Source organism: Hemitrygon akajei, unplaced genomic scaffold (assembly GCF_048418815.1).
Source record: "Hemitrygon akajei unplaced genomic scaffold, sHemAka1.3 Scf000047, whole genome shotgun sequence".
NCBI classification, from domain to species: Eukaryota; Metazoa; Chordata; class Chondrichthyes; order Myliobatiformes; family Dasyatidae; genus Hemitrygon; species Hemitrygon akajei.
Window position 1 is genome coordinate 47,988 of NW_027331933.1, and position 18,906 is coordinate 66,893.

The following is an 18,906-nucleotide window of genomic DNA, read 5'->3' on the forward strand; positions in this document are numbered from 1 at the left end:
CACAAAACAACATGTTTAATCACAGGCTCACCCTGTGCGGGACAGGATTGGAAATTCAATTCCCTGCTTTTCTTTCAAAGGAACTATAGAATCAAATATCTGAGCACAGAACAGAAATACTAACTGATCATTTCATAAACCCGGGAAACTTGATCCCCGAATTAATTTAATCTGGTTAAAAAATTAGAGGCATCTATCCTGGGACCCAACCTCACTGGGTCACAGCCCACACCGAGAGTTTAGCAGATATTTCCCATTTTCCACATTGGGTGGCATCAACACAGATTCAACCTGATAGTTTTCAACCAAATTTCCCAGTTCCACACAACTGCACTTCCCAAGAGACTTAACCCCTTCCAAAGCAATGTACTAAAAAGCTGAAATCGAAATGAACATTCAACAGATAAAGATGTGGAAAGATGATTTTTCAGGTCCAACACCCTGTATCAAAATGGCTTTGAACATTTTTTGATTTGATTTCAGGTCTCCAGCATCTTAAGTGTTTTTTTTTTATATGCAGCTGCTCACAGACAGGTGACAGTGAGTGATAATTTCCAAACACGGTGAGGGTACTGACCCCAAGGTAGATAACCAACGATGCAAACACTGAACAGCTCACTCCAGGTACTCACTGCCTCTGTGTATTGAGATTAACTCGCAGTTCTATTCAATTTGTCTTCTTTATTGTATCTGTGCCCTTCGGTTCGGACTCACCCACCCTGGGAAATGAACACTGGTGTATGTGGCTGGGCATCACGGGTTTATAGACTACGTAAGGCTTGACTGTACCAATGAGGCGCCCCCCCCCCCCCCCGACTCCCTGCCGCTCCAAACAATGCTTTGAAGCATGCAACACAAGCCAGCCAGGAAAGCTTCTCCCGTCAGAGCTGAACATCCAATAACGGTAACAGCAAAGGTAATGAGGACTCTGGCCAGAAAGCACCCAGGCTGAGCTCGCAGAAAGAGTGTACATATGCACACTGATGTTTTCACAGCTATCGTCAACACTTCACTCATCCAGGCTGCTGTTCCCACGTGCTTCAAATCAACCACCATTATCCCTGTACCAAGGAACTCTACACATTCAGAACAAAGTGACCCACAGCCCAGTGAAGCTGTTGCCAATCAGCATTAAGTGCTTTGATCGGCTGATAGTGGCACAAATCAAAAACTCCAATCCTTATTCACTAGTCACTCACCAGTATGCTTACCGACTGAATCGCTAAGTGGCAGATGGCATTGCATCTCTCATTCTCCTTGGCCTGATAGGCCTTAAAAAAAGACAATTAGGTCAAAGTGTTGGTTCTGGATTTCATTTCGGCATTCAACGCTTTTGTCCCACAAACCTTGGTGAACAAATTCCCACGCCTCCGTCTAAAGACGCCACTGTGCAACTGGGCGGTGGACTGCCTAACCAACAGACGACAGACAGTCACAGTGCACAAATGGTCCTCCCTTCCCATCATCGTCAACCTCTGTGACCCTCAGCCTTGTGCTGAGACCATTGCTGTTCCACTCTGCTCACACGATTGCAAATCCAGACTCCCGAACAAGACCGACCTGCCATCAAGCACATATTCACAGAAAGATGGTGGAAAAGTACCATAATATCATTAAAGGTCCCACACACCCTGGTCAGGGACTGTTTGTCCCACTCACATCAGTCCATCAGGGAAGAGGCTACATAACATCCACGCCAGTACAATCATCCTCGAAACAGTTATTTTCCCCTTTTTGAATAGTGAAGAAAACTATTGAGGCTTGGTCGACCTCATTAAATTGGTTTACAATCAGTCTGTAGCCAGAACATTTCTTGTAAACATAGCAGGAGTAAATTGGCCACTACCCCACCGAGCCTTCTGCTCCAAGCAGTGAACTCATGGCTTTTGTTCCGTAATGCCGCCGGCTGCTTTCTGTAACTGGTCACCCATACCCCACTGTTTGCTGTGTATCGAGGCCTTGAACAGAAACAAAGTCTTTGCTTCTGCAGGACTTTCAGGAGATCAGCTCTGAAACACCCAGAACAAACACACTCTCAAAGACAGAACAACGAATATTTATCGGAAACGACAAGTTCTGATAAAAGGGAACTCATGTTGCCTGAACAGCTTTTCGCGCGCTAGCTTTGCAATTGTAACACCTGGTTAGAGAACTGTTCCAAATCTCAAACATCTCTTGCAGACTCTCTGGTGTTCACTCCTTTCGTAGCATCATTTCCCTGCTAACATTGATTTACAATCACACCCACTTTGCATCATTTCTACCTTTATATCAAAATTCTCGTGGCGAAAGGGCTGCAGTAGTAGGATATATAAACGTGAATTCTGCAAACACACTGTAAGCCAGAGAATGGGGTCTGAGTGCAACTATGAGCGAATAATCAAAAATGTTGTTCATAAATTATCAGACTGGAACAACGTGACACTTCCTGTTCCGGGGGGAAAAGGAAGAGGTAATTCACCGAATGAAATATAATTAGTATAATTTAGAAAAAAATACCAGGTCAGTCGGCAGATTCCCACATCGGAGGTTGGTCAAGAAGGTTCAGAAGCTTAACGTTAAGGAAGCGTTGGTAACATAGCTTCGGCATCGGCTTCCTGGGAAAAGCCAGTAAGCGGTAGAAAATGTTTTGGTCCTCTGACTGGAGACCAGTGACTAGTGGGGTTCCTCGGGGATCGGTGCTGGGTCCATTATTGCTTATAAGCTCTGTTAGCACTCTGGTTGATTTAATTACTGCAATGTTTGTTTTTGGTTCAGAGACAGGTAATTTGCATGAGTGATAGTCCGTACTTTTTAAATTGTTTTACAATAACTCTGGAGTCAGACCTTTACTGTAAATATACCAGGCAGAAATCGGCCACTCATCCCATCCAGCCTTCTACCCCGTGCAATAAAATCATGGTTTTCGCTCCGCAATCCCGCCTGCCGCCTGCCTCTTTCTGTAACCGGTCACACGACCTTTTCCCACCACCGGCACACACCCGCTGTTTACTGTCTGCCGTGGCCTTGAAAGGAATCAAAATCTTTGCTGCTACAGGATGTCAGCGTGATCATTTCGAAACACCCACAACAAACTGTCTCAAACATCTGAAATGACAAGTATTGGAAATGGAAATCGTGTTGTCCGAATAGGTTTTTCACATGCTTACTTTGAAAACGTAAACCCTGGTTAGAGATCTGTTTTTAATCTTGACATAAACTGTGGAAAATCTCAATGGCGCTGACAGGAAACTGCAGGATCACAATACAATCGCTGAAAGAAGGGGGTTAAAATGGAGCGAATGAGCTATTGATCACTAATCCAAAACACAGAATGATTTGAAATAAAGATCGAAATAAATATCGGAAGCTGAATTATTCCCACCTAATTCACCAAGAGTGTTCAGTCTCCGTGTGGATATATTTTCAAGTCGTTTTCTTCCAATTTCATATCAGACAATCAGACGAACTTCAGTTAGTAGCTGCGGGGGAGGGGCTGGTGTTGCTGTTCTGTGAGACTCACAGCGCGATTTTCCGTGTGCAAGCGGCTGCCAGTCCGCAGGGCGGATTCTCTCCTGAAACCAAACAGACCAGTTCGACACTCCACTTAAACTGCACCAAGCTGGCTTAATATTGTAATTAATTCTGTTACAGAAAATAAAGTGTGTGTGTGTGTGTGTGTGTGTGTGTGTGTGTGTGTGTGTGTGTGTGTGTGTGTGTGTGTGTGTGTGTGTGTGTGTGTGTGTGTGTGAGAGAGAGAGAGAGAGAGAGAGAGAGAGAGAGAGAGAGAGAGAGAGAGAGAGAGAGACGGGGTGGGGGGTGGGGGGGTGGGGGGTGAGGAGAGAGAGAGAAAGAAATCGGAGAAGGGACCCGACCCTGCCCTGTGGGACATTTTGAATGTCATTATCCGTGAGCAAGGTTCATCCGCACCGACTCAGTACAAACCGCCCAAGAAAATGTGTATGACTGAAGGTGACGACGTCGTTTCTTTTAATGCATTTGGTCAATAACTAGTTCATTGAACTTGTCAGAACTCCCGTCTCCCCTTGTTTTCCCTCACAGTCCCGACAGTAGCCGAGCCCCGCTGTAAACGCTCACTGATCTGCAAAATCGGAGACAACATTTACCTCTGATGTTGATACCGGACGGAGTTTAGCGCGGTCCTGGATAGCCGATCATGCACCGAGAACTCAGTCGGTGCTGCTGCTCCCGGGGCGATACGGTTAGAATGCGTTAGTCGCTCGTTACAGATAGGCAGGTCCGGATGATCCGGGGTAAATGAAGCCGTCCGCAGTTCTGATCCCACACCTCCTCACCAGCCTTGTACAGGTCGGTCAGCGGGAGGAGAGGGGACTAGGACAAATGCAGCAAAAACAGACAGAATTACAGAAGCTGTGTGAACGTTCCCTCACGGTCGCAAGTTTCTGTCTGGATTTCCGTGCAAATCTCCCTTTTCCAATTGGCTGGGCGGAGCTTCTCTGGTTTATTCAGCCAATCCCAGGCTGTGAATTGATCCAGCCAGGTTCAGGCTCCACCCTCTTTGTCAACGCGGCTGTCCGCTGCAGGGCGAATTTCAGCTCAAACACTCCACACCCAGCACAGCTATTTCGAGATCAAATTATTTAAGGCGTTTCAGAGCGGGGAGGATTAATGAAGGAGGGGTGGCGTTACCAGTCAGAGAAAATGTCACGGCAGTGCTCCGTCAGGACAAATTGTAGAACCCGACTAATGAGGCATTCCGTGTGGAAATGAGAAATAAGCAAGTTATGGCCACGGTAATGGGGCGATATTAAAGACAACCCGACAGTCCCGGGGATTTAGAGGAACACATTTGTGAGATCGTATATTGTTGCAAGAAACTTAAGGTTGTTACACTTGGTGATTTTAACTTTCCACATAATGACTGGGAATCTCATACTGTAAATGGACCAGGTGGGATAGAGTTTGTCAAGTGTGTCGAAGAACTTTTCTTTCATCAGTACGCAGAAGCCCAACAGTAAGCGTGCAATACTGAATCTGCTATGAAGGAATGAGGTAGGGCAGGGGACAGAAATTTGTGCATAGCAACACTTTGCATCCGGTGACCACGATGCCAGTAATATGCACCTAAATATACAGAAGGTTCGGCCTGACCCGTGGGTTGGGATTCTGAATTGGAGAAAGCACAATTTTGATGGTGTCAGAATGGATTTGGCAAGTGTGGATTGAGACAGGCTGCTGCTTTGTGGCAAAAGTGTACTTGGAAGGTGTGATGCCTTCAAAAACGGAATTTTGAGACTACCAGCATGCAAGTGCCTGGCAGAATGAAAGGTAAGGATAACAAGCGTAGGAACCTTGATATGCAAGAATTATTGAGGCGCCGGTTAAAAGAAGAAAGGAGGTGCAGACAGAGAATGGCAAGTTGGATCAAATGAGATTCTTATGGAGTATAGTAAGTGCAAGAGAAAGAAATCCGGGCGGCTAAAAGAAGGCATGAAGTTCCTCTGATAGACAAGGTGAAGAGAGTTATTGAGAATTCCACAATCATGATCCGAGCAAAAGGATTGCAAGGGATAAAGCTGGATCACTGGAAGATCGGAATGATAATCTGATGTAGTCTGATGTAGCGTATTTCAACGGAGTAAGTGATATTTCAGTGTTATGAGAAAGGAGCTGGCCAATGTAAATTTGAAGGAGCTGCTGGCAGGGATGTCAGCAGAGTAGCAATGGTGTGAGTTTCTGGAAGAAACGACGAAGCTGCAGGACACGTGTATTCCAAAAATGAAGAAATGCACCTGTGGCAAAATAGTACAACCGGGGCTGAGAAGGGAAGTCAAAGCTATTGTAAAAACAAAAGAAAGGGCATACAACAAAGCAAAAATTCGCAGCAAGATAGAGGATTGGGTGGTTTTTAAAATCTTACAGAGAGCAACGAATAAAATCTGTAGAAGTGAAAAAATATGACAGGAAAGTTACTGACACAGTTAGAGCATTGACTGATTGGTAGGAGGCAGAGAGTGGGAATAAAAGGGTCCTTTTCTGGTTGGCTGCCAGTGACCAGTGGTGTTCCGCAGGCGTTGGTGTTGGGAGCACTTCTTTCTCTGCTGTGCATTAATGATTTAGATGGTAGAATAAATGATTTGTCGCCAAGTTTGCAGATGATACGAAGGTTGGTGGAGAGGCAGGTGAGTTCAGTAAACAGGTTAGATGCAGAAGGATTTAGGCAGATTAGGAGAATGGGCAAGAAAGTGGCAAATATTCAAAAATGCATGGTAATGCACCTTAGTAGCAGAAATGAAAGTGCGTACTATTTTTATATAATGGGGAGAAAATCCAGGAATCTGAAATGCAAGTAGACTTGGGAGTCCTTGTGCAGATCACCTGGAAGGTTAACTTGCAGGTTGAGTCGGTGGAGATGAAGACAAATGCCATATTTCCATTCATTTCAAGAGGTCTAGAATACAAGAGCAACGATGTGATGCTGAGGCTTGACAAAGCACTGATGAGGCCTCAGCTTGAGAATGGTGAACAGTTGGGTCCCTCAGCTAGAAAAGATGTGTTGGTATTGGAGTGGGTCCAGAGTAAGTTCACATGGACGATTCCAGGAATGAAACGCGTTATCACACGAGGAATGTTTGAACGATTCTGAGTCAGCACCCGCTGGAATTCAGAAGGGTGTGGTGGTGGGGGGGGGGGGGGATCTCATTGAATCCTTTCGGATGTTGAAAGGCCTAGACGGAGTAGATGTGGAAAGGTGGGAAAGTCTAGGACAAGAGGATGCTCCCTCAGGATAGAGGGTCAGCCTTTCAACACAGATAAGCGGAGACATTTCTTTAGCCGAACGTGGTGAATATGTAGCTGCTACTTGCAACTGTGGAGGTCAATTTGTTGGGGTGTATTTAATCCAGAGACTGATAGGTTCTTAATTGGACATGGCATCAAAAGTTACGGGGTGACGGCCGTGAAATGGGGTTGAGTAGGAAAAAGAAAAGGATAGTCCAGTTTGCCTTCCTATAGACTTTTTCGAGGAAGTTACCAGGAAAGTGGATGACGGTGATATACTGGATGTTGCCTGCAAGGCCCCGCATGGGAGACTGGTCAAGAAGGTTCAGTCGCTCGGCATTTGGGATGCATTCAGGATTAGGCTTTATAGTGGCGTGCCACAGGGATCGGTGATTTGTCATTCGTTTTTTTGTCATCTATATCGATGATCTAGAGGCTAATGTGGTTCACTGATGAGCAGGTTCGCGGATAGCACCAAGTTCGGGGCTGTAGTGGACCGTGAGGACGGCATCGTGGCTTGCAGAGGATCTGCATCAACTGTAAAGATGGGCTGGAAAATGGCCGATGGAAATCAACGCAGAAAAGTGCAAGGTTTCGTACTTCTGTCGGACCAACCGGGATATATCTTACAAAGTCAATGGTAGGGCACTGAGGACTGTGATTAAACAAAGAGACCTGGGGACACAGATCCATAATCCTTTAAAAGTTGTGCCACAGGTAGATAGGGTCGTAAAGAAAGCTTCTGGCACGTTGCCATTCATACTTCCACGTACTGAGCACAGGAGATGGGATGCTGATGTTGTATATTACGCTGTTGAAGTCTAAATTGGAGAATTGTGTGCAGTTTTGGTCACCTATCTACAGGATAAGGTGTAAACAAGGTTGAAGGATTACAGAAAAATACCAGGATGTTGCTGGGTCTGGGGGTCCTCAGTTGTAAGGAAAGATTGAGCAGGGTAAGACCTGGATTCCTTAGAAAGTGGAAGATTGAGAGGGGATTTGATAGAGGCATACACAATTACAAGGGGCATAGATGGGGTAAATGCAAGCAGGCTTTTTCTATTTAGGTTGGGTAGGGCTACAATCAGGGTGAAATGTGAGAAGTTTATGGGGAACGTGGAGGGAAATATAGAAACATAGATAACCTACAGCACAATACAGGCCCTTCTGCCCACAATTCTCAGCCGAACATGTTATTGGAATGGCCGTCGGGGAGGGAGAGACGGAGAAGCTGACTATCTTCACCGCAGTTAACCCGGCGGTCAGGGAGGGAATGACTGATTTATTGAAAATTAGACCAGCCAGGGAGTTGTGTGGTAGGAAAAATGGGAGTCAGGAAGGGAATCATTTCCAATTTTAAAATATTTAAGGGGAGTGCAGACAAAAGCGCTGATGACATTCGCAAACTGATAGGCTATGGTCTACGGCAGAGAGAGTGAGTGAGGGAGAGACAGGGACTGTGGTGAATGAAGAGAGTGGGGGAGGGAGAGAGAAAGGGAGGAGGGAGAGAGAGAGAGAGAGACAGACAGTGAGAGAGAGGAGAGAGACAGTGAGAGAGAGAGAGAGAGAGAGAGAGAGAGAGAGAGAAGAGAGAGAGAGAGAGAGAGAGAGAGAGAGAGAGAGAGAGAGAGAGAGAGAGAGAGAGAGAGAGAGAGGAACACCCGAAATTGGTGACGGAAAGCAAGAGAGGGAGTAGATGAAAACAGGAAGGAGAAAGGAAGAGAACGCTGGGGAGAGAGAGGGCGAGAGATTGGAAAACAGTTAACTTCAAGGAAGAGTTCGCAGCGTAGGATACGGAGACTCATATTGGGCGTAGGAAACCCCCGTTGTGACGTAAGGAACAGTGCAGAGGTACACACAATTCTGAAGGGTATAGATCGGGTTAATACAAGCAGGCTTTATCCACTTAGGTTGGGTGTGACTGGACCTAGAGGTCATGGGTTTAGTGTGACGTGGAAGGTGAAATATTTTAATATGAACAGAAGGGGAAACTCCTTCGCTCAGAGGTCTGACAGAGTGGGAACTAATGGAAGGTGGATATAGGTTTGATTTCCAATAACAAGACACATTCAGAAAACGGTCTGGCATGCAAACAACTGCGGTAGCAGCTCGTTCCACACTCTCACCATCCAGTGAGTGAAGAAGTTTCCCCTCACTTTCCTCTTCAGCTTTTCAACTTCCATCCATCGCCCATGACCACTGACTGTATCCTCGCCCAACCTCAGTGGAAAAAGAAACACGAGAAAACCTGCAGATGCTGGAAGTCAAAGCAACACGCACAAGATGCCACTGGAACTCAACAGGCCAGGCCGCATCTATCGAAAAGAGTAAACGTTTCAGGCTTAGTCCTGATGAAGGGTCTCGGCCCGAAACGTCGACAGTTTACACTTGTGCATGGATGCTGCCTGGCCTGCGGAGTTCCTCCAGCATTGTGTCGGTGTGTTGCTCAGTGGAAAAAATCCTGTTTGCATTTACCCCATATGTACCCGTCAGTATTTATTATACATCTTGTCAAATACCCTCTACGCTCCAAGAAATTAAATGCCAACCTATCCTTCTTTCCTTAAAATTCAGGTCTTCCAGATCCGACAAGATTTTTGTAAATTTCCTCTGGACTTGCTTCTCAGCCGATTATAGCTTTCCTGTTAGTAGATGACCAAACCTGCACACAATATTCCCAGTCAGGCCTCAATGGCGTCTTATACAACTTCAGCATTAAATTCTGTCTCCTGTAATCTGTGCTTTGATTTATGAAAGCCGGCGGTCCAAAGGCTTTCATTTCGATCCTATATACCTCTGCCGCCACTGAAATGATTAAGGACCCGTATTGCCAGATACCTTTATTCCACCGCACACCCCAGCGTACCGTTCACTGTGGAAATCTTACCCTGGGTAGTCCGAATGAAATGCAGCACCTCGCACTTGTCTGCTTAATCCATCCACCAGTTGTACAGCTGGTCCAGATCCCACTGGAATCTAATAGTCTTCCTTGTTGTCCACTGCACCCCTAATATTGGAGTCTTCTGCACTCCGCTAGTCACAGGCCTCCAGTCAGAGAGGCAATCACTCTCTCGCTTCTCCCGCAAAGGCTAATATTGAATACAATTTACTACCTCTCATTGAATGCCAAGCTATTGAGCTTTATTGACCAGCATCCCATGCAGGACCTTGTCAAATATCTTGCTAAAGTCCATGCAGGCAACATTCACATCTTTCCCTTTATCAACTTTAAATTACCCTTAAAAAGCTATCATATGCATTAGACAAGACATAGAGGGCATAAAACTGTGTGGTCTATCCGTAATCAGCCCCTGCCCATTCAAATACTCATATATCCGACCCCTCAGAATACCGTCCAATATCTTTCCCTCTGCTGATGTCGAGCTCACTTCAGGAGAGAGCCTTTCTTAAACAGCAGAACAACATTACACATCACCTATCGACACGATGGAGCAAGTGACCTAATTCTGAACATTTATAGTATGGTCGTGTTTTTGAGTCAGAGAGGGTAATTAAATCGGCCAGGATGAAATGGCGGTGCCGAATCGATGGGCCACATTCCCTATATTTGATATATAGATAGATAGATAGATAGATAGATAGATAGATAGATAGATAGATAGATAGATAGATAGATAGATAGATAGATAGATAGATAGATAGATAGATAGATAGATAGATTGATAGATACTTTATTCATCCCCATGGGGAAATTCAACTTTTTTTCCAATGTCCCATACACTTGTTGTAGCAAAACTAATTACATACAATACTTAACTCAGTAAAAAAAATATGATATGCATCTAAATCACCGTCTCAAAAAGCATTAATAATAGCTTTTAAAAAGTTCTTAAGTCCTGGCGGTAGAATTGTAAAGCCTAATGGCATTGGGGAGTATTGACCTCTTCATCCTGTCTGAGGAGCATTGCATCGATAGTAACCTGTCACTGAAACTGCTTATCTGTCTCTGGATGGTGCTATGTAGAGGATGTTCAGAGTTATCCATAATTGACCGTAGCCTACTCAGCGCCCTTCGCTCAGCTACCGATGTTAAACTCTCCAGTACTTTGCCCACGACAGAGCCCCGCCTTCCTTACCAGCTTATTAAGACGTGAGGCGTCCCTCTTCTTAATGCTTCCTCCCCAACATGCCACCACAAAGAAGAGGGCGCTCTCCACAACTGACCTATAGAACATCTTCAGCATCTCACTACAGACATTGAATGACGCCAACCTTCTTAGGAAGTACAGTCGACTCTGTGCCTTCCTGCACAAGGCATCTGTGTTGGTAGTCCAGTCAAGCTTCTCGTCTAACTGTACTCCCAGATACTTGTAGGTCTTAACCTGCTCCACACGTTCTCCATTAATGATCACTGGCTCCATATGGGCCTAGATCTTCTAAAGTCCACCACCATCTCCTTGGTCTTGGTGATATTGAGACGCAGATAGTTTGAGTTGCACCATATCACAAAGTCCTGTATCAGTTTCCTATACTCCTCCTCCTGTCCATTCCTGACACACCCCACTATGGCCGTGTCATCAGCGAACTTCTGCACATGGCAGAAATTTGCTCTATATCTTATCGCCTTATTCGATATTATCCAATTTCCCGTTGTCTCACCCGTCGCTAATGGTGAATTAATAATTTCTACTGGAGCACCGAGCAGTTTCTGCATTTGCCTCCGAAGGAACACCTTGGCAGGACCCGGGAGTTTGTCAACCGAATTTGCCTCAAGACAGCAACATGTCCGCCTCTGTAATAAGTATATGGTCATTGAGCTGCTTCGCCTCACTTCTATATATTCTGTGCAGATTCTGCCTCTGTCTCTCGAGTAAAACTGATAACACCCACAGCCCCTATAACTATCGGCTTCATGCACTGATCACCATTCTGGATTCCAATTCTGTCCCTTGCAATTCCTCTGCTCTTTCCTTTTCTGTAGAATCGTCTTCAGATTCCTGTTCACATTGTCTCCTTGGCCAACCTCCTGTCTTCTTTAACCTTCCTGATCATTTCTAAAGTCTTTTCTTGAATCTCCCATACCCCAGAAGTACCTCACTTGTCCCTACCTGCCGATACCTGCTAAGCAGCTCCATTTATTTCTTCCATGTCTGCCTTCATATCTCCTGAAAACCAACGTTCTCTAAACCTGTTATATTTACCTTTTATTCTGACAGGCACATACAAGCTTGGTACTCTCAAAATGTCGCTTTTGAAGGCCTCCTGTTCGCCAAGTCACCATTGCCTGATGACAGCGTGTCCCAAAGCACAATTCTCAAAGCCTTCTTAGATACCATCAAAATTGGCATTTCTCCAATTTATGATCTCAACCCGCAGGCCAGACCGTTCCTTATCTATACTTACTTTTAAAATAATGGCATTTTGATCGCTAGATGTAAATATTTCACCTACACAGTCTTCTGTCACCAGCCGTGTCTCAGTATGTAATCGGAAATCAAATCTCGCACACTCTCTCGATGGGACTTCCATGTACTGATGAAGGAAACTTTTCTGAGCACATTTAACAAACACTATCCAGTCTAGGCATTTTGAGCATGGGAGACCCAGTCAAAGTGTGGAAAGTTAAAATCACCTACTTTCACAAACTTGTGTTACTTTGAACAGTCTGTGATCTCTCTACAAATGTGTTCCTCGAAATCCCTCGGACTGTTAGGTGGTCTGTGATATAGCCCCAGTAACCTGGTCCTATCTTGTCTCATTACTCAGTAGTACCCATAACGCCTCACCAGAGGAATTCTCCAGTCTGTTCTGACGGAGCACTACCACGGTATTTTCCCTGACTGGTAATGCGACCACTTCTCCTTTAACCCCTCCCGCTCTGTTGCGTCTAAAACAACGGGACCCTGGAATATATATCTGTCACTCACGCCCCTGTCAGAGCCAAGCCTCTCCATGACTACAATATTGTAAATCGCGTCGATACATGCCCCTGATCTCATCTGCCTTTTCTTCAATGCTTCTTGCATTGAAATATACGCAGAGCAGGACATTAGTCTCAACATGCTTTACCTTTTGATTCCTGACTTTGCCTGAGGGCTTAGCATCTGTTTAAGAAACGTGGACAAGGACGTGGATGGGAGAGCTACGGAGAGCAGGTCAGTGGGAATCAGCAGAATAATAATTTGGCACGGAGACGGGGTGAAATACGGAGACTGAGAATCGGGTGCGGTAAAACTCCCCGCTGTCGGATACGGAGACCAGTGGCCTACGCGGTAAAACTCCCGTCGTATTCCCATGGTGGATTTGTTCGGTGATTATGAACATATATGATTAACGACCCTGCAGCTGGGGACTGAATGAATAGTTAGTCTAACAATTCTAATCAGATACACCATCTCCTCGCATTTCTCCCTCACTCCTGTCTACTTAACCCGTATCCCTCACCACACCCTCCTCACAGTCCCTCTTCATTATCCGGCCCTCTACCCAAGGCTTCCCTTCTTGCTCCCTGACTCCCTCATCGTCTCGCCTCTCCCTCATCCCTTCCTTAGCATCGCCCATCTCAATCATCCTTGTTTCCTCCCCGCCTCTTTCCCTCCCCTTCCCTCTTCTCTGACCCTCTCAGTTACACTGCTACTCGGCCAGTCTCCCACTCTCTTTCACCCCTTTCCTTCTGCTCTCCTTCTCCTTCACTCCTCTCTCTACTAGTCTATCAACAAATCATACTCCTCTCTCCTGCATCTCTTCATCTCCTCACTCTCTCATGCCTCTCTTCATTTCTCTCACACTCTCTCCCCTCTATCCATGTTTCTCTTACTCTTCCATTCTCTCTCCCATCCCACAATCCCTGCCCCTACCCCTATCACCCGCCACCTCACTCTCAATCTCAGTCACCCTCTGCCTTCCCCTCCCCGTCTCCTCCGCTCTCCTTCTCCATCTCTCTCCCTATGTCCCACCTCTCCCCCTCGCACTCACAAACTCTCTCTATGTTGGCTCCCGTATCCTACATTGTCTTCCTCTCTCTCTCACCCTCTATATGCACCGCTCACCCCACGAGTCCTCCCTGTTCGCAATCTGTCAACCCCCTTCTCTCTCAATCGATTTCTCTCCCACTCACTCTCCCTTCTCTGTCTCTCTCTCTGTCCTCTCTCTCTTTCTTCCTCCCTCCTGACACACTCTCCGCTTTACACCTGATCCATACATACAAAAACAATATTTAAATGCCAAGTGGAATTTATAACAAGGATCTTTGTAGGTTCCAGATCTTTGGTAATGATCTTTATATATGAAGATCAGAGGGATCTTGGGGTCCGCGTCCACAGGGCACTAAAATCAGCCTCGCAGGTTGACTATGTGGTTAAGAAGGAATACGGTGCATTCACCTTTATCAATCATGGGATTGAGTTTAAAAGCCGAGAGGTAATGGTGCAGTTATATAGGAACCTGGTCAGACCCCACTTGAAGTACTGTTTCAATTCTAATCGTCTCACTACAGGGAGGACGTGGAAACCATAGAAAGGGTGCAGAGGAGAGTTACAAGGATGTTGCCTGAATTGGAGTGCATGCCTTATGAGATTTGGTTGAGTGAACGCGGACTTTTCTCTTGGAGTGATGGAGGATGAGAAGTGACCTGATAGAGGGGTACAAGGTAATGATCGTGGGGATATTCAGAAGTTCTTTTCCCAAGGCTCAAATGGCTAGCACGAGAGGGCACAGGTTTAAAGTATTGGAAGTAGATACAGAGCAGATGTCAGGATTAAGTTTTTTTTATGCAGAGAGTGGTGTGATGGATTGGGCTGCCGGCGGCGGTGCTGGAGGCGGAAACGATCGGGTCTTTTAAGAGACTCCTGGATGGCTACATGGAGCTTAGGAAAATAGAGGGCTATGACTAAGCTTAGCTAGTTCTAAGGGAGGGACATGTAAGCCACAGCTTTGTGGGCCGAAGGACCTGTATTGTGCTTTAGGGTTTCTATGTTTCTATATTAAGGAATGCTACAGTTGGGAATAACGATAACTCCTTTATTTAAATGAATCGTGAAAAATATTTTTTAAACAACTGTAGAAAATTGTAATCTAAGTTAAAAAATTGAAAAAGAAGGTTCGGATAGATACAGATTCTATCGCTCTTCCCTGCTGAGGAAAGGGTTAAATACAATATTAAAGCGACTTTGCACACACCCTAATGAGAGTGATTTACGGAACCGGTTCGATTTGATTTCAGCCCAAAGGCGGCTCCCTGTTCTCAGGAATGGGACCAGACAGGCAGCTGCTTGCACACAGACCCTGGCCTCAGAGTTTCACAGAACAACAACACGTACCTTCCAAATCGATCGATGATCAGGCCTCTTCTCCTTCCATTCCAGTCCTGCTGAATGGTCTTGGATCGAAACGTCGACCTATTATTCCCATCAATAGATGCTGCCTAGCCTGCAGCGTTTCTCCAGCATTTTGAGTGTTGCCCTGGTTACGAATGATCCGCGAGAGGGAGCGTGTGGAGGCAGCCGGCGGGGCTAGCTGAAAGAAACAACTTCAAAACACCCCTCCTCTCAGAATACTCCTGGGGAATTAAGATGAGAAGATGGAATTCAGATGAGAATATTTCGTTTTCTGATACTGTATTTTGTATCTTCATTTGCAAACATCCGTTGTCTGTGTTTGGATCAGTGATCACCCCGCTTCTGAATCTCGCCTGGTGGGGATTATGCTGCTGACATCTTCTCTGTACCTACTTCCAAGCACCTTAAAACATTGCCCTCTCGTGCTAGTCAATTCAGCTCTGGGGAAAAACCTCTGACTTTCCACACAAAATGCCTCTCATGATCTTGTACCCCTCTATCAGGTCACCTCTCATCCTCAGTCACTCCAAGGAGAAAAGGCTGAGTTCACACAACCAGTACTCATAAGGCATGTTCTCCAATCCAGGCAACATCCTTGTAAATCTCCTCTGCACCCTTACTATGGCTTCCACATCCTCCCTGAGGACGACCAGAATTGAAAACTGTACTTCAATTGGGGTCTGACCAGGGTCCTATTTAGCTGCAACATTACCTCTCGGCTCTTAAACTCAAACCCATGATTGATAACGTCCATTGCACCGGATGTCTTCTTAACCACAGTGTCAACCTGCGTAGCAACTTTGTGTGTCCTATGGACTTGGAATCCAAGATCCCTCTAATCCTCATATATAAAGACCATTACCGAAGATCTGGAACCTACAAAGATCCTTGTTATAAATGCCACTTGGCATTTAAATATTGTTGATGTGTGTATGGGATGAGGTGAGAGCGCAGGCTGTGACAGGAGGGAGGAAGAGAGAGAGAGAGAGAGCAGACAGAGAGAGAACGGAGAGAGAGAGTGCGAGAGGGAGAGGCGGTTGAGAGAATAAGAGAGGGAGCGAAGAGGGAGAACGGGTTGGATGAGCGGTGCATTTAGAGGGTGAGAGAGAGGGGAAGACAGTGTGGGATACGGGAGCCAGCATGGAGAGTGTTTGGGAGAGCGAGGGGTAGAGTGTGGGACAGGGAGAGAGATAGACAGGGAGAGGGTTGGAAATGGGGGTTACAGAGAGGCATATGAGTGAGTGAGTGAGAGAGACGAGTTTGAGTGAGGTGAGAGGGTGCTTGAGAGGGGAAGATGGAGAGGGGAAGGCAGAGGGTTACCGAGATTGAGAGTGAGATGGCGGGTGATAGGGGTAGGGACAGGGATTGTGGGATGGGAGAGAGAATGGAAGAGTAAAAGAAACAGATGGATAGAGTAGAGAGAGTGTGAGAGAAATGAAGAGAGGTATGAGAGAGTGAAGAGATGAAGAGAGACAGGAGAGAGGAGTACGACTTGTTAATAGAGGAGTAGAGAGAGTGGTGAAAGAGAAGGGAAGAGCGAGGAATGGGGTGAAAGGGACTGGGAGACTGGTCATAGGGGTGTAACTTTGAAGGATAGAGAAGAGGGAAGGGAGAGGGAGAGAGGCGGTGAAGAAATAACGATGATTGAGATGCGCGATGATAAGGAAGGGGTGAGGGAGAGGCGAAACGATTAGGAGTCAGGGAGCAAGAAGGGAAGGCTGGAGTAGAGGGCCGGATAATGAAGAGGGACTGGGAGGAGGGAGTGATGAGGGAGACAGTGTAAGTAGCCTAGAGTGAGGGGGAAAGGCGAGCAGATGGTGTGCCTGATTAGAATTGTTAGACTATCTTTTTATTCAGTCCCCACTTGCGGGATCGTTAATCATGTATGTTCACAAGTCACCGAACAAATCCACCGTGAGATTACGTTTCTACGCCGGGAGTTTTACCGCCTGCGGTTCTGGTCTCTATATCTAGCAGTGGGGAGTGTTACCGCATACGATTCTCAGTCTCCGTATTCCACACCGGTTATTGTGCACTGCTCCCCGAAACAGTGCCAAATTATTAATCTGCCGATTCCCACTGACCTGCTCTCCATACCCCTCCCATCCACGTACTTATTCAAGTTTCTTAAACAGATGCTAAGCCCTCAGGCAAAGTCAGGAATCAAAAGGTAAAGCATGTTGCGACTAATATCCTGCTCTGCGTATATTTCAAAGCAAGAAGCATTCAAGAAAGGGCAGATGAGACCAGGACATGAATCGACACGATTTACAATATTGTAGTCATCCGTGAGGCTTGGCTATAACAGGGCCGTGAGTAGCAGATATATATTCCAGGGTTTCATTGTTTTAGACGCCACGGAGCGGGAGGGGTTGAAGGAGAAGTGGTCGCGTTACCAGTCAGGGAAAATATCGTGGTAGTGCTCCGTCAGGACAGACTGGAGAATTCCTCTAGTGAGGCGTTATGGGTGAAGCTGAGTCATGAGAAAAGATAGGACCAGGTTACTGAGGCTATATTACGGACCACCCAGCAGTCCGAGGCATTTCAAGGAACACATTTGTACAGAGATCACAGACTGTTCAAAGAAACATAAGCTTGTGAAAGTAGGTGATTTTAACTTTCCACACATTGACTGGGTCTCCCATGCTCAAAATGCCTAGATTGGGTAGTGTTTGTTAGCCATTTCAGCCCTGGGGAACAGCCTCTGACTATCCACACGATCAATGCCTCTCATTATCTGGTAGACCTCTATCAGGTCAGCTCTCATTCTCCTTCGCTCCAAGGAGAAAAGGCCGAGCTCAATCAATCAATTATCATAAGGCATGTTCTCCAATCCAGGCAACATCCTCGTAAACCTCCTCTGCATCCTTTCAATGCTTTCCACATCCTTCCTGTAGTGATGTGACCGGAACTGAGCACAGTACTTTCAGTGGGGTCTGACCAGGGTCCTATATAACTGCAACATTACCTCTTGGCTCTTAAACTCAATCGCATGATTGATCAAGGCCAATGCACCATATGCCTTCTTAACCACAGAGTCAACCTGCGTAATAGCTTTGAGTGCCCTGTGGGCTCGGACCCCAAGATCCCTCTGCTCCTCATATATAGAGACCATTGCCGAGGATCTGGAACCTACAACGATCCCAATTACAAATGCCGCTTGGCATTTACATACTGTTGATATATGTTGGGGTGAGGTGGAGAACACAGGGTGTGACAGGAGGGAGTGAGAGAGAAAGAAGGAGAGAGAGCACGCGTAAAGACGGAGAACGCGTGGTGTGAGAGGGTGAGAGAGAGGGGAAGACGGTGGGATACGGGTGCCAGCAGGGTGAGTGTTTGGGAGAGCGAGGAGGAGAGGGTGGGACATAGGGAGACAGACAGAGAGCGAGAGAGATGGAGTGAGAGAGGAGTAAGAGGGAGGAGAGAGGTAGATGGAGAGGGGAAGACAGAGGGTGACTGAGATTGAGAGTGAGATGGCGGGTGATAGGGGTAGGGACAGGGATTGTGGGATGGGACAGAGAATGGGAGAATAAGAGAAACAGACGGAATAGAAAGGGAGAAGGGGAGAGAGAGTATGAGAAAAATGAAGAGCGAGGCATGAGAGAGTGAGGAGATGAAGAGATGCAGGAGAGAGGAGTACGGTTTGTTTTTAGGTTAGATTGGATTAGATTCAACTTTGTACCCAGTACAAAGCCAGTGAAATGTAGTTAACATCTAACCAGAAATGCAAAGAATAGAGTTATTTACAAAATAACTGCGAATATAGAATTAAGTGTTACAGTACACAAATATAACAGTACTGTGACAGGACAATATGGGTGCAGCATTGCTTAGCGCTGTGATGTGAGGTTCAGCAGGGTCACAGCCT

At 46.1% G+C, this 18,906-nt stretch overlaps 1 protein-coding gene across 1 annotated transcript in view; it reads right to left on the bottom strand.

Annotated features, from left to right (window-relative positions):
- LOC140720791 (NACHT, LRR and PYD domains-containing protein 3-like) overlaps positions 1–4,380 on the bottom strand; it is a 51,920-nt gene extending 47,540 nt beyond the window's left edge. Inside the window, exon 1 of the mRNA XM_073035637.1 lies at positions 4,107–4,380. The gene's annotated coding sequence lies outside the window, so the exon portion shown is untranslated. The remainder of the gene's footprint in view (positions 1–4,106) is intronic.
- Positions 4,381–18,906: the final 14,526 nt, after the last annotated feature.